The sequence below is a fragment of the Heptranchias perlo genome, chromosome 7 (assembly GCF_035084215.1).
Source record: "Heptranchias perlo isolate sHepPer1 chromosome 7, sHepPer1.hap1, whole genome shotgun sequence".
NCBI classification, from domain to species: domain Eukaryota; kingdom Metazoa; phylum Chordata; class Chondrichthyes; order Hexanchiformes; family Hexanchidae; genus Heptranchias; species Heptranchias perlo.
Genome location: NC_090331.1, coordinates 64,313,095 through 64,329,113, shown reverse-complemented (window position 1 = coordinate 64,329,113; position 16,019 = coordinate 64,313,095). Strand labels below are relative to the sequence as shown.

Sequence of the window (16,019 nt, the reverse complement as noted above, 5' to 3'; positions counted from 1 at the left end):
CCACTGACACATTGGGCCCGATTTTACCAGGGGTGCGGGTTGGCAGCGGGTGGTCAGTCGGGCTCAGTCGCGTTGCGCGCGCGATCGCGGGATGATTGATGTAATTAGCCGGCAGTTACGGGTTCCGCGCTTCTCAGGTGCGTGCCGGCGGCCTGCGCATGCGCATTGACGTCTGAGCGATGGTGGCACTCTATTTAAAGGGGCAGTCCACCAAAGCCCCTCCAGCCACAAACTATACTCCATGAAGGATGGAGGAGCACAGGGGTAAGGCTGCTCCCCGTTTCACGGACCACGCCCTCCAGGTGCTGCTAGACGGGGTCCGCATGAGGAGGGAGACGCTGTTCCCCACAGATGGAAGGAGGTGCCCTACCAGCGCCACCAAGAGGGCATGGGAGGAGGTGGCCGCTGAGGTCACAAGCAGGGGAAACACCACCCGCACTTGGATTCAGTGCCGCAAGAGATTCAATGACCTCACCAGGTCCGGGAAAGTGAGTACACTAACGCACTCTGCGTCACTCCGTCTTCCACATCACCTCAAACACCTCACAACTCCATCTCCACTGACAGCACTGCGCTCCCGCACCAATCCTCACAGCCACCCAACTATCATCCTCACAGTGCCTGCACGTATCCACCGTCCCAGTCCCCACTCGACCGCTACCACACACCCCAATGCCCATACAATGGGATGGCCATGTGGCACACGCATCCTCCCATCCATCTGGCACACGCTCAACCCACTCACACCAATGCTTGAAGCGTCTCACATTGTAAACATCACTCAATAACGTTTTTGTGTTTTGCCCTCACAGGAGAAGAGGGCCAGGAACGCACGCGATAGGGCACGCACCGGAGGGGGCCCGCCACATGAGGTGGCCCTGACAGACGCCGAGGTCGAGGCACTGGAGATCAGCCGCACGCTGCATTGCCTGTCGGTGGCGGATGGCGAGTCTGGTTCTGGCGAAACGGCCGGTAAGGGAAAGCTGGCACCCATGACTCATGAGCGCGAATGATCTTAGCATCACATGGCATATGCCGCACCACCACATTTGGTCACATGCCTGATATTTCCCTCTGTTCTCTTGCAGGACCGTCTGCGATCGACGTTTCGGTTGAGGGCGATTCCTCAGAGGACATGCCCGTCTCTGAGGGTGCATCGTCACACATGAGCCTTGCATCCACCAGCGCAGATACACACACCTCGGTGGGTCCCCCCCCTCAGTTAGTTGGGATTGCACATGGTGAGTCACCACGCACACGTGAGCATGAGCAGACCCTGGTGGCAGGGTCAGCCGCGGAGGGTCCGCGTCGGTGGGAGCACTCTTCTCCAGGCTCTGCTCAGCCGGACCCAGATGCTGAACCCAGGGGGCCACCTGTCAAAAGGAGAGTCATCGAGGGGCACCAGAACATTGCTGAGGTACTGGGAGAGGTGCCACGCGCACTCTCCACAATCGCACAGAGGATGGAGGAGTCCAACTCCTGCATGAGGGGAATGGTGGCACAGGTGCAGGAGGGTATCGCCGAGATAGTGTCGCAGGGACGTGAAGGCATCTCTGAGATAGTGTCGCGGGTAGGTGTGGGAACGTCTGCGGTGGAGGACAGGCTAGCCTCCCTCGAGCGTCACGCACAGCTCACCAATGAGTCCATCCAGGCCCTCACAACGGCTGTTCGGATTCAGGGTGAGCAACATTCTGCCGCCATCAACAGGTTGACAGATACATTGGAGGTGGCCTTGCAAGGTCTCACCCACGTCATCCAAACTGCCGTCCAGCAGGGTGGAAGGGGTGATGTGGGCCTTGGCCATGAGAGGGAAGATGGTGAACGGGGAAATGGAAGTGTGGACGCTACTCAAGGCGCCCCCACGTCTCGCCCGTTGCCCCCCTCTCAACCAGTGCCTGCAATAGTCCATCCTCTCCAGGTGGCCGAGTCTGCCCCTGCACAGGTGCAGGAGGAGCAGTCTGTGGAGGTGCCCTCACGGTGTCGGCCCAAAGCATCTACCCGGTCAGGGCACGAACAGGAGCAACCTGCCACTACCTCTGCTGGAGCCACAGGGGTAGCACCACGTAGGGGTTCCCGCAAACGAAAGCCTAAAGTTCCGTGAGCACACAGGGATTGCACCAGGGTGTTTGTCTATTTGTTTTTTTTAATTTCCACTCTTTGAATGTCACCACAAAATAAACTCACTTTTTCTCACCAATGCAGCCACCTCTTGTCCATAATTCTGCGGCTTGTGCAATATGTCCCTTCCGTGCGCCTCATCATGACGACGACCACCCCGTCCCACCCATTGGGCATAATACAGTGGGTGCAGGTGTACAGGTACCACTCTTCTGTGGAGGGAGCCTGTATGGACCCTCGTCTGTGCACGTTATGACATGTGAACGCCTCACACAGTGTGATGTTAGGAGAACCGCTGGCATATGAGTGCCTCCCTGGCCTGACGAGCACGCAGGTGAGCCGGTGTTCGGCGCATGGGTCGTTCCTCCTCCTCTCCCTCTTCCTCCTCCTCTTCCTCCTCCTCCTCCTCCTCATTGTCGTCCTCAATGTGGGTGGTGGGTGTGCATGGGGCACCCCTCTCTGTAGTGCCATGTTATGCAGGGCACAGCAGACAACTATAATTCGTCCCACTCGGAGTGGCGTGTATTGGAGCGCTCCCCCGGAATGATCAAGGCACCTGAAGCGCATCTTGAGCAGCCCTATAGCCTGCTCAATTGTAGACCTGGTAGCAATGTGGCTGTCATTGTATCGATGCTGCGGCTCGGTGATGGGGTTCCTCAGAGGTGTCATAAGCCACGTGTGCAGGGGATATCCCTTGTCGCCGAGGAGCCAGCCGTTGCCGGCGTTGGGTGCGTGGAAGAGGGGCGGGACGGTGGACTCCCTGAAGACGAAGGCATCGTGGCAGCTGCCAGGGTATCTGGCGCACACGTGTAGGAATCTCTGGCGGTGGTCACAAATGAGCTGGGCGTTCATGGAGTGATACCCTTTCCTGCTCATGTGGAGGTGCCCGTATTGCTATGTGGGTGCAATCGATTACACCCTGCACCAGTGGGAAGCCAGCCACAGCATGGAATCCAACCGCCCTCTCCGTCTGGCTGCGCTCATCCATGGCGAAGTTGATGTAGGTCGAGGCCCTGCGGAACAACCCATCGGTGACCTGCCTTATGCACTTGTGTGCAGACGACTGACAGACCCCGGTGATGTCCCCCGTGGCACCCTGGAAGGATCCGGAGGCGAAGAAGTTGAGGGCAGTGGTGACTTTGACGGCGACGGGTAAGAAGATGCTGCTTGGTCCATCCGGGAGCAGCTCGTCATTGAGGAGGCTGCAGATGTCGGCGACTACCTGGCGAGTGACTCTGAGCCTACGTATGCACTGCTGCTCAGAGAGGTCCATGAAGCTGAGCCTCGGTCTGTAGACCCTGTGCGGAGGGTAGTGCCTCCTGCGACGCATCTCTCTCTGCGGATGCCCTCCATCCTGCTGTGCAGGTGGATGTGCCGCAGCACCGTGTTGTGGGGATGCACGTCTCTGAGGCGGACGGCGTGGACTGCGAGGCTGCTGAGGCTGGTCATGCTGTTCGTCCTCCGAGGATGTCAACGCAGCACCCATCTGGCAGGTGTAGGTTTGCGGGGTTGTGCACGCTAGAAAAGTGTGTCCTCGCACAGGGGTTGCACTTCCACGCCGGTGAATCTTCTTGCTTGGAGGAGGGTGGTGGAGGGCAGGCGTTGCCCAATGTTACGGAGTGTCCTCCTGCGTTGGTGAAGGCTCTCCCCCCCCACCTGTGGAATGCACCTTGGCAGCTGCCACAGGCTGCTGGCTGCAACATGTCCGTTGAGAGTGTGAGTGTTTCCCCCAGTATGGGAAACAGTCTCATTTCACTGTAAAATCCCACACCTGTTAAATAAACAGCTCAATCAGGTCATTTAATGACCTGAAATACCTAGATAAATACACTCAAGTGGAACCCCGCTGGCTTTAATTGCCTGTGGGATTCCCACCAGCGGGGGCTACGCACGCACCCCTGCACGTCAGCGCGGAACCCGGAAGTGGGCGGGATCGAGGCGCGATCCAGTCCCGCTCCTCGAAATCGGGATTTTAGAGGCCCCCCCGCCGAGAACGCACCCGGGACCGGGTGCTAAAATCGGGCCCATTACTTCTGTCCTTCAACGCCAAGACTAATCTTTCTGGTTACTACAAATATCTTGCCACTTTCAGCCTTGACACAAACAGCAACAAAAGCTGCAAAAGGCATCATGGCATCAAGAAATGATAACCTGTTAACAGTCCAAATTACATTCCGCTTGTAAGCACACATGCATAGCAAAATATGCTTTTGTTGACTTTTGACACATTACTGCAAACCTGGAATTATTTCTTCTCCAACACTATTCGATCTATCTTGGAAATTTCTGGACACATACACATAGCACTGATCATTGCACAATCCATTAAAACTGGTACAATGCATTTCACAGGAGTTCAAGGAGACAACAGGTGTCACTTCAGAAAGCAGTGACTAGACATTGCTAGACTACTGCATATGGACTAAATCTAGCATCCATATTTATTTGCAAATAAAATAATATTCCAAAGCAGAAAGATTGGTAAGATACTATTTGGTATTACAGGTGAATGAACCATCATATTACTCAAACTGGTCTAACGGGTTCTGCAATTCCACCAGCTGCTTTCAAATTTCATTTACTGTACCGTGAACACATTGTGCTAAACAACTGTGACAAGGGCTCAATGTTACATTTGCTAAGAATGACAGAAAACATTAGCACTGGATAAAATAAAGTGATATAAATCTGGGATCTTTAAAAACCTGGAAGAATAAATGGAAATAATGGGCCAAATCAAAACCAAAAAAATATATAAAACACGATACAAAGCATTTTTAAAACTTTCATTCAGACATCAAGCATCATTTTTTGTTGTCATTTGAATTTGTTAAACTCACTCTTCTGCATACTTTTACATCACTGGCATCAGATAAATGTTTAACTGTCAAGTAGGAATGAATAGAATGTGCACACAATAATGGGAGAACAAACAACCATTGCTTTGGCACTAGAAAAATCCAAATAGTAAAGCCTCATATTAGCATAAAGGCTACTTGAGTCTTCAGCATTGTCAGGGATCGTAGCCCACATTTTTCAACATTTTAGTTACAATGTCTGAATGGAAATGTAGCCCCACCATTGTGCCACTTCAGAGGTGGCATCTTTGGTAATTCAGTAATTCAGATCCTGCAACTTGCAATGCCACATTCAATTGGGACTCTCTTGCCTTCTTCCTCACCACAGCAGATGGCATATGAGTCTCAGGCTATCCTACTGTGAAAGCTGCATCTCCTAGTCACCAGCAGTCTAGTGGAGACAGTGTACCGTCACCTCCTCACTGTTCAACAGATGCATAGTGTTTGTCTGAGTCCTTTGCTACTGAGTTGGGAAGGTATATGTCCAAGTACTTGATGATTTCAGTGGAGTGTGCGTGTAAATTCCATGATGTCTAGTAAAGACTCATCTCTGTTCAACAACCAGATATAAAAAAAAGAACTTGCATTTGACCTCAAAAAGTCCCAAAGTGTTTTACAGTCAATGAAGTGCTTTTAAAGTGCAGTCACTGTTATAGAATCATAGAATCATAGAAGTTTACAACATGGAAACAGGCCCTTCGGCCCAACATGTCCATGTCGCCCAGTTTATACCACTAAGCTAGTCCCAGTTGCCTGCACTTGGCCCATATCCCTCTATACCCATCTTACCCATGTAACTGTCCAAATGCTTTTTAAAAGACAAAATTGTACCCGGCTCTATTACTGCCTCTGGCAGCTCGTTCCAGACACTCACCACCCTTTGAGTGAAAAAATTGCCCCTCTGGACCCTTTTGTATCTCTCCCCTCTCACCTTAAATCTATGCCCCCTCGTTATAGACTCCCCTACCTTTGGGAAAAGATTTTGACTGTCTACCTTATCTATGCCCCTCATTATTTTATAGACTTCTATAAGATCACCCCTAAACCTCCTACTCTCCAGGGAAAAAAGTCTCAGTCTGCCAACCTCTCCCTATAAGTCAAACCATCAAGTCCCGGTAGCATCCTAGTAAATCTTTTCTGCACTCTTTCTAGTTTAATAATATCCTTTCTATAATAGGGTGACCAGAACTGTACACAGTATTCCAAGTGTGGCCTTACTAATGTCTTGTACAACTTCAACAAGACATCCCGACTCCTGTATTCAATGTCCTGACCAATGAAACCAAGCATGCTGAATGCCTTCTTCACCACCCTATCTACCTGTGACTCCACTTTCAAGGAGCTATGAACCTGTACTCCGAGATCTCTTTGTTCTATAACTCTCCCCAACGCCCTACCATTAACGGAGTAGGTCCTGGCCCGATTCGATCTACCAAAATGCATCACCTCACATTTATCTAAATTAAACTCCATCTGCCATTCATCGGCCAACTGGCCCAATTGATCAAGATCCCGTTGCAATCCTAGATAACCTTCTTCACTGTCCACAATGCCACCAATCTTGGTGTCATCTGCAAACTTACTAACCATGCCTCCTAAATTCTCATCCAAATCATTAATATAAATAACAAATAACAGCGGACCCAGCACCGATCCCTGAGGCACACCGCTGGTCACAGGCCTCCAGTTTGAAAAACAACCCTCTACAACCACCCTCTGTCTTCTGTCGTCAAGCCAATTTTGTATCCAATTGGCTACCTCACCTTGGATCCCGTGAGATTTAACCTTATGTAACAACCTACCATGCAGTACCTTGTCAAAGGCTTTGCTAAAGTCCATGTAGACCACGTCTACTGCACAGCCCTCATCTATCTTCTTGGTTACCCCTTCGAAAAACTCAATCAAATTCGTGAGACTTGATTTTCCTCTCACAAAACCATGCTGACTGTTCCTAATCAGTCACTGCCTCTCCAAATGCCTGTAGATGCTGTCTCTCAGAATACCCTCGAACAACTTACCCACTACAGATGTCAGGCTCACCGGTCTGTAGTTCCCAGGCTTTTCCCTGCCGCCCTTCTTAAACAAAGGCACAACATTTGCTACCCTCCAATCTTCAGGTACCTCACCTGTAGCTGTCGATGATTCAAATATCTTTGCTAGGGGACCCGCAATTTCCTCCCGAACCTCCCATAACGTCCTGGGATACATTTCATCAGGTCCCGGAGATTTATCTACCTTGATGCGCGTTAAGACTTCCAGCACCTCCCTCTCTGTAATATGTACACTCCTCAAGACATCACTATTTATTTCCCCAAGTTCCCTAACATCCATGCCTTTCTCAACCGTAAATACCGATGTGAAATATTCATTCAGGATCTCACCCATCTCTTGTGGTTCCGCACATAGATGACCTTGTTGATCCTTAAGAGGCCCTACTCTCTCCCTAGTTACTCTTTTGCCCTTTATGTATTTGTGTATTTGTAGAAGCTCTTTGGATTCTCCTTTGCCTTATCTGCCAAAGCAATCTCATGTCCCCTTTTTGCCCTCCTGATTTCTCTCTTAACTCTACTCCGGCAATCTCTATACTCTTCAAGGGATCCACTTGATCCCAGCTGTCTATGCATGTCATATGCCTCCTTCTTCTTTTTGACTAGGGCCTCAATCTCCCGAGTCATCCAAGGTTCCCTACTTCTACCAGCCTTGCCCTTCACTTTATAAGGAATGTGCTTACCCTGAACCCTGGTTAACACACTTTTGAAAGCCTCCCACTTACCAGATGTCCCTTTGCCTGCCAACAGACTCTCCCAATCAACTTCTGAAAGTTCCTGTCTAATACCATCAAAATTAAACTAATGTGGCAGGGGGATGGGAACCGATGCAGGAAGTCAGTGGGAAGTAAAGTGGTGTCTAATACCATCAAAATTGGCCTTTCCCCAATTTAGAATTTTAACTTTTGGGCCAGACCTATCATTCTCCATAGCTATCTTAAAACTAATGGAATTATGATCACTGGTCCCAAAGTGATCCCTCACTAACACTTCTGTCACCTGCCCTTCCTTATTTCCCAAGAGGAGGTCAAGTTTTGCCCCCTCTCTAGTCGGGCCATCCACATACTGAATGAGAAATTCCTCCTGAATACACTCAACAAATTTCTCTCCATCCAAGCCCCTAATGCTATGGCTGTCCCAGTCAATGTTGCGAAAGTTAAAGTCCCCTACTATTACCACCCTATTTTTCTTGCAGCTGTCTGTAATCTCCTTACATATTTCCTCCTCAATTTCCCGTTGACTATTTGGGGGTCTGTAGTACAATCCTATCAAAGTGATCTCTCCCTTCTTATTTTTCAGTTCTACCCATATAGACTCAGTGGGCGAACCCTCGGATATATCCCCTCTCACTACTGCTGTGATGTTCTCCCTAATCAAGAACGCAACTCCCCCTCCTCTCTTACTTCCTGCTCTATCTTTCCTATAGTATCTGTACCCTGGAACATTGAGCTGCCAGTCCTGCCCCTCCCTTAGCCATGTTTCAGTAATAGCTATAACATCCCAGTCCCATGTACCCATCCATGCCCTGAGTTCATCTGCCTTGCCCATCAGACTTCTTGCATTGAAATAAATGCAGTTTAATCTAGACTTCCCTTGGTCTTTACCCTGCTTTCTCAGACCATCTGTCCAGTCATGTTTTGTACACTCTCCCTTACTGCCTTTTGTTTCTGTCACCACTTTACTTCCCACTGACTTCCTGCATCGGTTCCCATCCCCCTGCCACATTAGTTTAAACCCTCCCCAACAGCACTAGCAAACACTCCCCCTAGGACATTGGTTCCAGTCCTGCCCAGATGCAGACCGTCTAATTTGTACTGGTCCCACCTCCCCCAGAACCAGTTCCAATGGCCCAGGAATTTGAATCCCTCCCTCTTGCACCATCTCTCAAGCCACGTATTCATCTTAGCTATCCTGTCATTCCTACTCTGACTAGCCCGTGGCACTGGTAGCAATCCTGAGATTACTACCTTTGAGGTCCTACTTTTTAGTTTAACTCCTAACTCCCTAAATTCAGCTTGTAGGACCTCATCCCGTTTTTTACCTATATCGTTGGTACCTATATGTACCACGACAACTGGCTGTTCACCCTCCCCCTCCAGAATGTCCTGCAGCCGCTCCGAGACATCCCTGACCCTTGCACCAGGGAGGCAACATATCATCCTGGAGTCTCGGTTGCGTCCGCAGAAACGCCTGTCTATTCCCCTTACAATCAAGTCCCCTATCACTACAGCTCTGCCACTCTTTTTCCTGCCCTCCTATGCAGCAGAGCCAGCCACGGTGCCATGAACCTGGCCGCTGCCACCTTCCCCTGGTGAGCCATCTCCCACAACAGTATCCAAAACGGTATACCTGTTTTGGAGGGAGATGACCGCAGGGGACCCCTGCACTGCCTTCCTACTCTTCCTCTGTCTGTTGGTCACCCATTCACTATCTCCCTCAGTAATTTTTATCTGTGGTGTGACCAACTCACTGAACGTGCTATCCACAACTGTTGTAATGTAAGGAAATGTGGCAGCTAATTTTCACACAAGGTCCCACGAACAGCAATGAAATAATGACCAGATAATCTGTTTTAGTGATGACTGATTGAGGGATAAATATTGGCCAGGACACCAGGGCGAACTCCCCTGCTCTTCTTCAAATAGTGCCATGAGATCTTTTATGACCATCTGAGAGGGCAGGTGGGGCCTCGGTTTAACAACTCATCCAACAGTCACAACAGTGACTACACTTCAAAAGTACTTCATTGGATGAAATGCACTTTGGGATGTCCTGAGGTCATGAAAGGCACAATATAAATGCAAGTCTTTCTTTTTTTCTCTGTACCCGCTGGTTTCACCCTGAATCTGCTTTAATTTTAAATAGTAATACATTTCTGCAGAACTTTGTCAAATGCTTTTTGAAAAATAACTTTACAATTCAGTTTCTGAAACTTGTAAAGCCACATTCACCAGGAATGCACATTGGGAATTCAGGTGTGGCTTATCCATCATTGCCCACACATTTATTTTATTAGTTGGGCGGTGCATAATTAGCATCTTCCGAGCTGTTAGTATGCTGGCAAAACCCAGTGGCTGATACAAATAAATATGAAGACAGGAAACTGAAACTTTGGTCAAGGGATGTACTGTTGCAACACTTGAATCCTTGTTTGACGGCTGGTGAAGTGGAGCTGGTGTTTCATGAAATAAGAGGAGAGTGGCCCTGTTTACCATTACAGGGTACCCTCCCCATAGGACAACATTGCAGTATGCCTAGAAGGAGACAGAGGCAAAGGCCAAAGTGTGGACCACAATGGCACAATGGATCATTACTAACCCCGGCAGTGATGCATGTTAACTGCAGGTATCCTTGCAGCAGACGGCATTGTTCTTTAACTGGATCCCTGGCGATTCGCAACATCTGAAGGCAGAATTCGTCTGACAAATCCAGGAAGGTGCCTATAAATATGGGTCTGAGGGTGCCGGTAAGTGGACATAGCCTGCCTGACATCCTTCCATTGCTTCTCCTCTTTTTCCTCCAAAAAAAATAAGCAAAGGGGGATTCCCATGATATAATCCATTCCGCCACTATTTTGTATCCCAAAAAAATGAGAATGCCAAAACACTAAAAACAAAATCTCCTGAGTAACTAAGTACTCACAGAAAAAAAGAAACGGAAAAATATGCACTAAAGCTGGAAAACAGTTTTAAAATATAGCCACAAGCCTTTTTATAGGGCTCTTTAAATGCATGGCCGATTATAGCTCTTAGCAACCCTGGATATTCATTTTATATGAGTGGGTTTATGACTCGGTGTTACAGAGGCACAACCTCTGGGAAATTGTGTGGAAGTCTGAATTACATCATCGGGGCCTCATTTAAATGTTGCAACTGGCAAACTGGTGGGCATTTCCAGCGCCATTTGAAAACCTGATCGGAAAATTAAGTGGGATATTAAATGGACAGAGATATGAATTTAAGTAATCTCCACTCATACTTCCGATCCATTACACCCACTTTATATCCTCATATCATGTATTACCAATCAAAAAATCCACAGTCAGAAGTCAAAAGTGTGTGAGAGCAGCAGGAGCCAGTTAGTACAAACTGTGCTGGTGGTGGTGGCTTGAACTCTTTTCACCATTACATTTCCAACTGCTGTAAACTACATGTGCTGAGTCTTTATTCACTACAGCTAAGTTCCTTTTTTTTAAAGAAAAAAGCTTTGACATGCTGGTGCAGCAGTCGCATGTTTTGTTAACATGTCCAGGGAAGCTGGATAAGCACATGAGAGAGAAAGGAATAGAAGGACATGCTGATAGGGTTAGATAAAAAAAGGGTGGGAGGAGGCTCATGTTAAGCATAAATGCCAGTATAGACCAGCTGGGCCAAATGGCCTGTTTCTGTGCTGCAAATTCTATGTAATTTACAGGAGGTACATTAACGACACTTGTGCATATCACTACCGACTTCTAGATCAGGGTGGCCTTTTACCAGGCAAGAGAAGGTATGGTCAGTGCACAAGGCTCCTTCTACAGCACTTCCTAAACCCGTGAACTCCAACTAAAAGGACAAGGGCAGCAGGTGGATGGGAACACCATCAACTCCAAGTTCCCCTCCAAGTCACACACCATAGAGTCATAGAGTCATAGAAGTTTACAACATGGAAACAGGCCCTTCAGCCCAACATGTCCATGTCGCCCAGTTTATACCACTAAGCTAGTCCCAATTGCCTGCACTTGGCCCATATCCCTCTATACCCATCTTACCCATGTAACTATCCAAATGCGTTTTAAAAGACAAAATTGTACCCGCCTCGACTACTGCCTCTGGCAGCTCGTCCCAGACACTCACCACCCTTTGAGTGAAAAAATTGCCCCTCTGGACCTTTTTGTATCTCTCCCCTCTCACCTTAAATCTATGTCCCCTCATTATAGACTCCCCTACCTTTGGGAAAAGATTTTGACTGTCTACCTTATCTATGCCCCCCCTTATTTTATAGACTTCAATAAGATCACCCCTTAACCTCCTACTCTCCAGGGAAAAAAGTCCCAGTCTATCCAACCTCTCCCTATAAGTCAAACCATCAAGTCCCGGTAGCATCCTAGTAAATCTTTTCTGCACTCTTTCTAGTTTAATAATATCCTTTCTATAATAGGGTGACCAGAACTGTACACAGTATTCCAAGTGTGGCCTTACTAATGTCTTGTACAACTTCAACAAGACATCCCGACTCCTGTATTCAATGTCCTGACCAATGAAACCAAGCATGCTGAATGCCTTCTTCACCACCCTATCCACCTGTGACTCCACTTTCAAGGAGCTATGAACCTGTACTCCGAGATCTCTTTGTTCTATAACTCTCCCCAACGCCCTACCATTAACGGAGTAGGTCCTGGCCCGATTCGATCTACCAAAATGCATCACCTCACATTTATCTAAATTAAACTCCATCTGCCATTCATCGGCCCACTGGCCCAATTTATCAAGATCCTGTTGCAATCCTAGATAACCTTCTTCACTGTCCACAATGCCACCAATCTTGGTGTCATCTGCAAACTTACTAACCATGCCTCTTAAATTCTCATCCAAATCATTAATATAAATAACAAACAACAGCGGACCCAGCACCGATCCCTGAGGCACACCGCTGGTCACAGGCCTCCAGTTTGAAAAACAACCCTCTACAACCACCCTCTGTCTTCTGTCGTCAAGCCAATTTTGTATCCAATTGGCTACCTCACCTTGGATCCCGTGAGATTTAACCTTATATAACAACCTGCCATGCGGTACCTTGTCAAAGGCTTTGCTAAAGTCCATGTAGACCACGTCTACTGCACAGCCCTCATCTTTCTTCTTGGTTACCCCTTCGAAAAACTCAATCAAATTCGTAAGACATGATTTTCCTCTCACAAAACCATGCTGACTGTTCCTAATCAGTCCCTGCCTCTCCAAATGCCTGTAGATCCTGTCTCTCAGAATACCCTCGAACAACTTACCCACTACTGATGTCAGGCTCACCGGTCTGTAGTTCCCAGGCTTTTCCCTGCCGCCCTTCTTAAACAAAGGCACAACATTTGCTACCCTCCAATCTTCAGGTACCTCACCTGTAGCTGTCGATGATTCAAAAATCTTTGCTAGAGGACCCGCAATTTCCTCCCTAACCTCCCATAACGTCCTGGGATACATTTTATCAGGTCCCGGAGATTTATCTACCTTGATGCGCGTTAAGATGTCCAGCACCTCCCTCTCTGTAATATGTACACTCCTCAAGACATCACTATTTATTTCCCCAAGTTCCCTAACATCCATGCCTTTCTCAACCGTAAATACCGATGTGAAATATTCATTCAGGATCTCACCCATCTCTTGTGGTTCCGCACATAGATGACCTTGTTGATCCTTAAGAGGCCCTACTCTCTCCCTAGTTACTCTTTTGCCCTTTATGTATTTGTAGAAGCTCTTTGGATTCTCCTTTGCCTTATCTGCCAAAGCAATCTCATGTCCCCTTTTTGCCCTCCTGATTTCTCTCTTAACTCTACTCCGGCAATCTCTATACTCTTCAAGGGATCCACTTGATCCCAGCTGTCTATGCATGTCATATGCCTCCTTCTTCTTTTTGACTAGGGCCTCAATCTCCCGAGTCATCCAAGGTTCCCTACTTCTACCAGCCTTGCCCTTCACTTTATAAGGAATGTGCTTACCCTGAACCCTGGTTAACACACTTTTGAAAGCCTCCCACTTACCAGATGTCCCTTTGCCTGCCAACAGACTCTCCCAATCAACTTCTGAAAGTTCCTGTCTAATACCATCAAAATTGGCCTTTCCCCAATTTAGAATTTTAACTTTTGGGCCAGACCTATCATTCTCCATAGCTATCTGAAAACTAATGGAATCCTCACTTGGACACCATCCTTCACTATCACTGGGTCAAAATCCTGGAACTCCTTACCTAACAGCACAGTGGGAGCACCTTCACCACACTGACTGCAGTGGTTCAAGAATAAGGCCCACCACCACCTTCTCAAGGGCAACCAGGGATCTGCAATAAATGCTGGCCTTGCTAGCGACGCCCATATCCCGAAAACGAATATAAATATACGTTTCATCCTTCCTAAGTTCTATAAGCTTATTAGAAAATCATTTTAAAAATACTGACATTTTTGCATAAGATTCTTTCTTTTGAGCTTACCACAAAGTTATTCAGAAATCTATGTTAAAGTTTAATAAAAAGAATCTGTTCAGCAGTGTACTTCACTTTAAGCCTTGCAGCCTGGCAAAAAAGAGCAAGTGAATCATTGGCTTTTTCCAATTGCCTTCCTTCCATAAACATTGCAAAGACCGCTGACTGTTTATCTTTCTTCTTGTCGTCTTACGTTTGCGGAAGTCCTGTTCGAGGTTTACATTCTAGGCGTGAGGCTTAATCACAAACTACCACCCAGCAATACAAAGGGAAATTAAGTCATTTTTTAAAACCCACCCGAATTTTCTCTTGAGAATTATGGCAAGTGCATTTCACAAAGCGCCGATTTCAAGGCAAATATACAGCACCAGCAATAAAAAAATCTAAAGATTACATTTCCACTTGGAAACACCCGTTTTCAACCTGCTGGTATGTGTGGACCAGTTGGGATTTCAGAACCTGGTCCCATTTTGGGGACCATCAGATCTTTACAAAGGGCTCAAGATCCGGTGTTATTACTCTTGACATTGCACCGAAAAAAAACAACAGATCATACCAGGAAATAAAAGCAAGGTTTCCAATAAAAAGGAACAGATAAGAAGCGGAGCTCTAATTAACCATTTCCCTCAAAAGGCCGGCTTTCAAAGCATTTTAAAAGAAATTAAGCCCTGTTACAAATATTAAAACACTCTTTGAAAAATTGTTATTTTAAGAATGCTCCAAAGTGATGGCTTCTCTCTCCGCAAGCTTGTTCCCAGATCATATTTCATCGAAGTGCACCATATTCTTAATTGAATAAGATCTACACACATTGGATTTATTTTAATCGCAATCAACCTGCTTTCCCCCCCGAGTAACCTTGTGATATTTAGCCTATCGCTCCAATTCCGAGAACATCCACCGACACAAACGAGAGCAATGACAGGTCTCACCTTACAGGAAAGGTAAAGGAAGTCGAGCCCTCCCTCGGTAATATCGTGTTATGTGCCTGCGAGTTACATTCAAGACTTTCGTGCTACTCGTTTATGGTCTGACAGGAACGCACGGCACCTTAACACGTCCATTTCGGCGGATCAATCGATTTGAGGAGGAATCGCCGCTTCTAGTTGCTGATATAAATGCTCCGCGGTGGATGCCTTCCAGATGTCAGAGCCGGCGTCAGGGCCCACCTGTACCAGGAAGGTTTTTAGTGAGCTGCAGCGGCAGGAAGGGAGCACTGCACCCTGCGCATCATGGTCAGCAAAGCAGAATGCAATCGATACGCTGCAAAACATTGCATCGCAAACCATAACAACACAGTGCAACCTTTATACCGGAACAGAACACAATGCAACCCACGCACTACAGCAGAATGTAGGACAGTACACCGTTTACCGCCTGCAATCCAACATAACCCGATGCACAATGAGAGATTTACAAATGTAATGAATCTTGGCGAGGCACTGATCATTTTCAATGTAGGCAGTTTTACTCTCACTGTAGCGTTCCGATAAAGTGATCATCAGTGGCCATCAAAGTGTTAAAATACTGTGAGGAGAGAAAGCTCAGCTGTGTTTAAACAATGCACCATAGTACAATGCTTTTCATGCACTGAGCCCAACTTGACACATCGCACCCCATTCACCGCCCTCCCTAACACATGAATCCCGTGCACCGCCCTCCATAACACATGAATCCCATGCACCGCCCTCCCTAACACATGAATCCCGTGCACCGCCCTCCATAACACATGAATCCCATGCAACTCCCTCCATAACACATGATTCACGTGCACTTCCCTCCATAACACATGAATCCCGTGCACTGCCCTCCATAACACATGAATCCCATG

The 16,019-nt window shown here is 47.5% G+C and overlaps 1 protein-coding gene across 2 annotated transcripts in view; it reads right to left on the bottom strand.

Moving 5' to 3' along the window:
• Positions 1-15,456, bottom strand: part of mfsd6b (major facilitator superfamily domain containing 6b) — a 65,596-nt gene extending 50,140 nt beyond the window's left edge. The window contains exon 1 of one of the 2 annotated variants that reach the window (XM_067987738.1): positions 15,121-15,456. The gene's annotated coding sequence lies outside the window, so the exon portion shown is untranslated. The remainder of the gene's footprint in view (positions 1-15,120) is intronic. The other variant, XM_067987739.1, reaches the window with a different exon arrangement.
• Between the last annotated feature and the right edge of the window lie 563 nt (positions 15,457-16,019).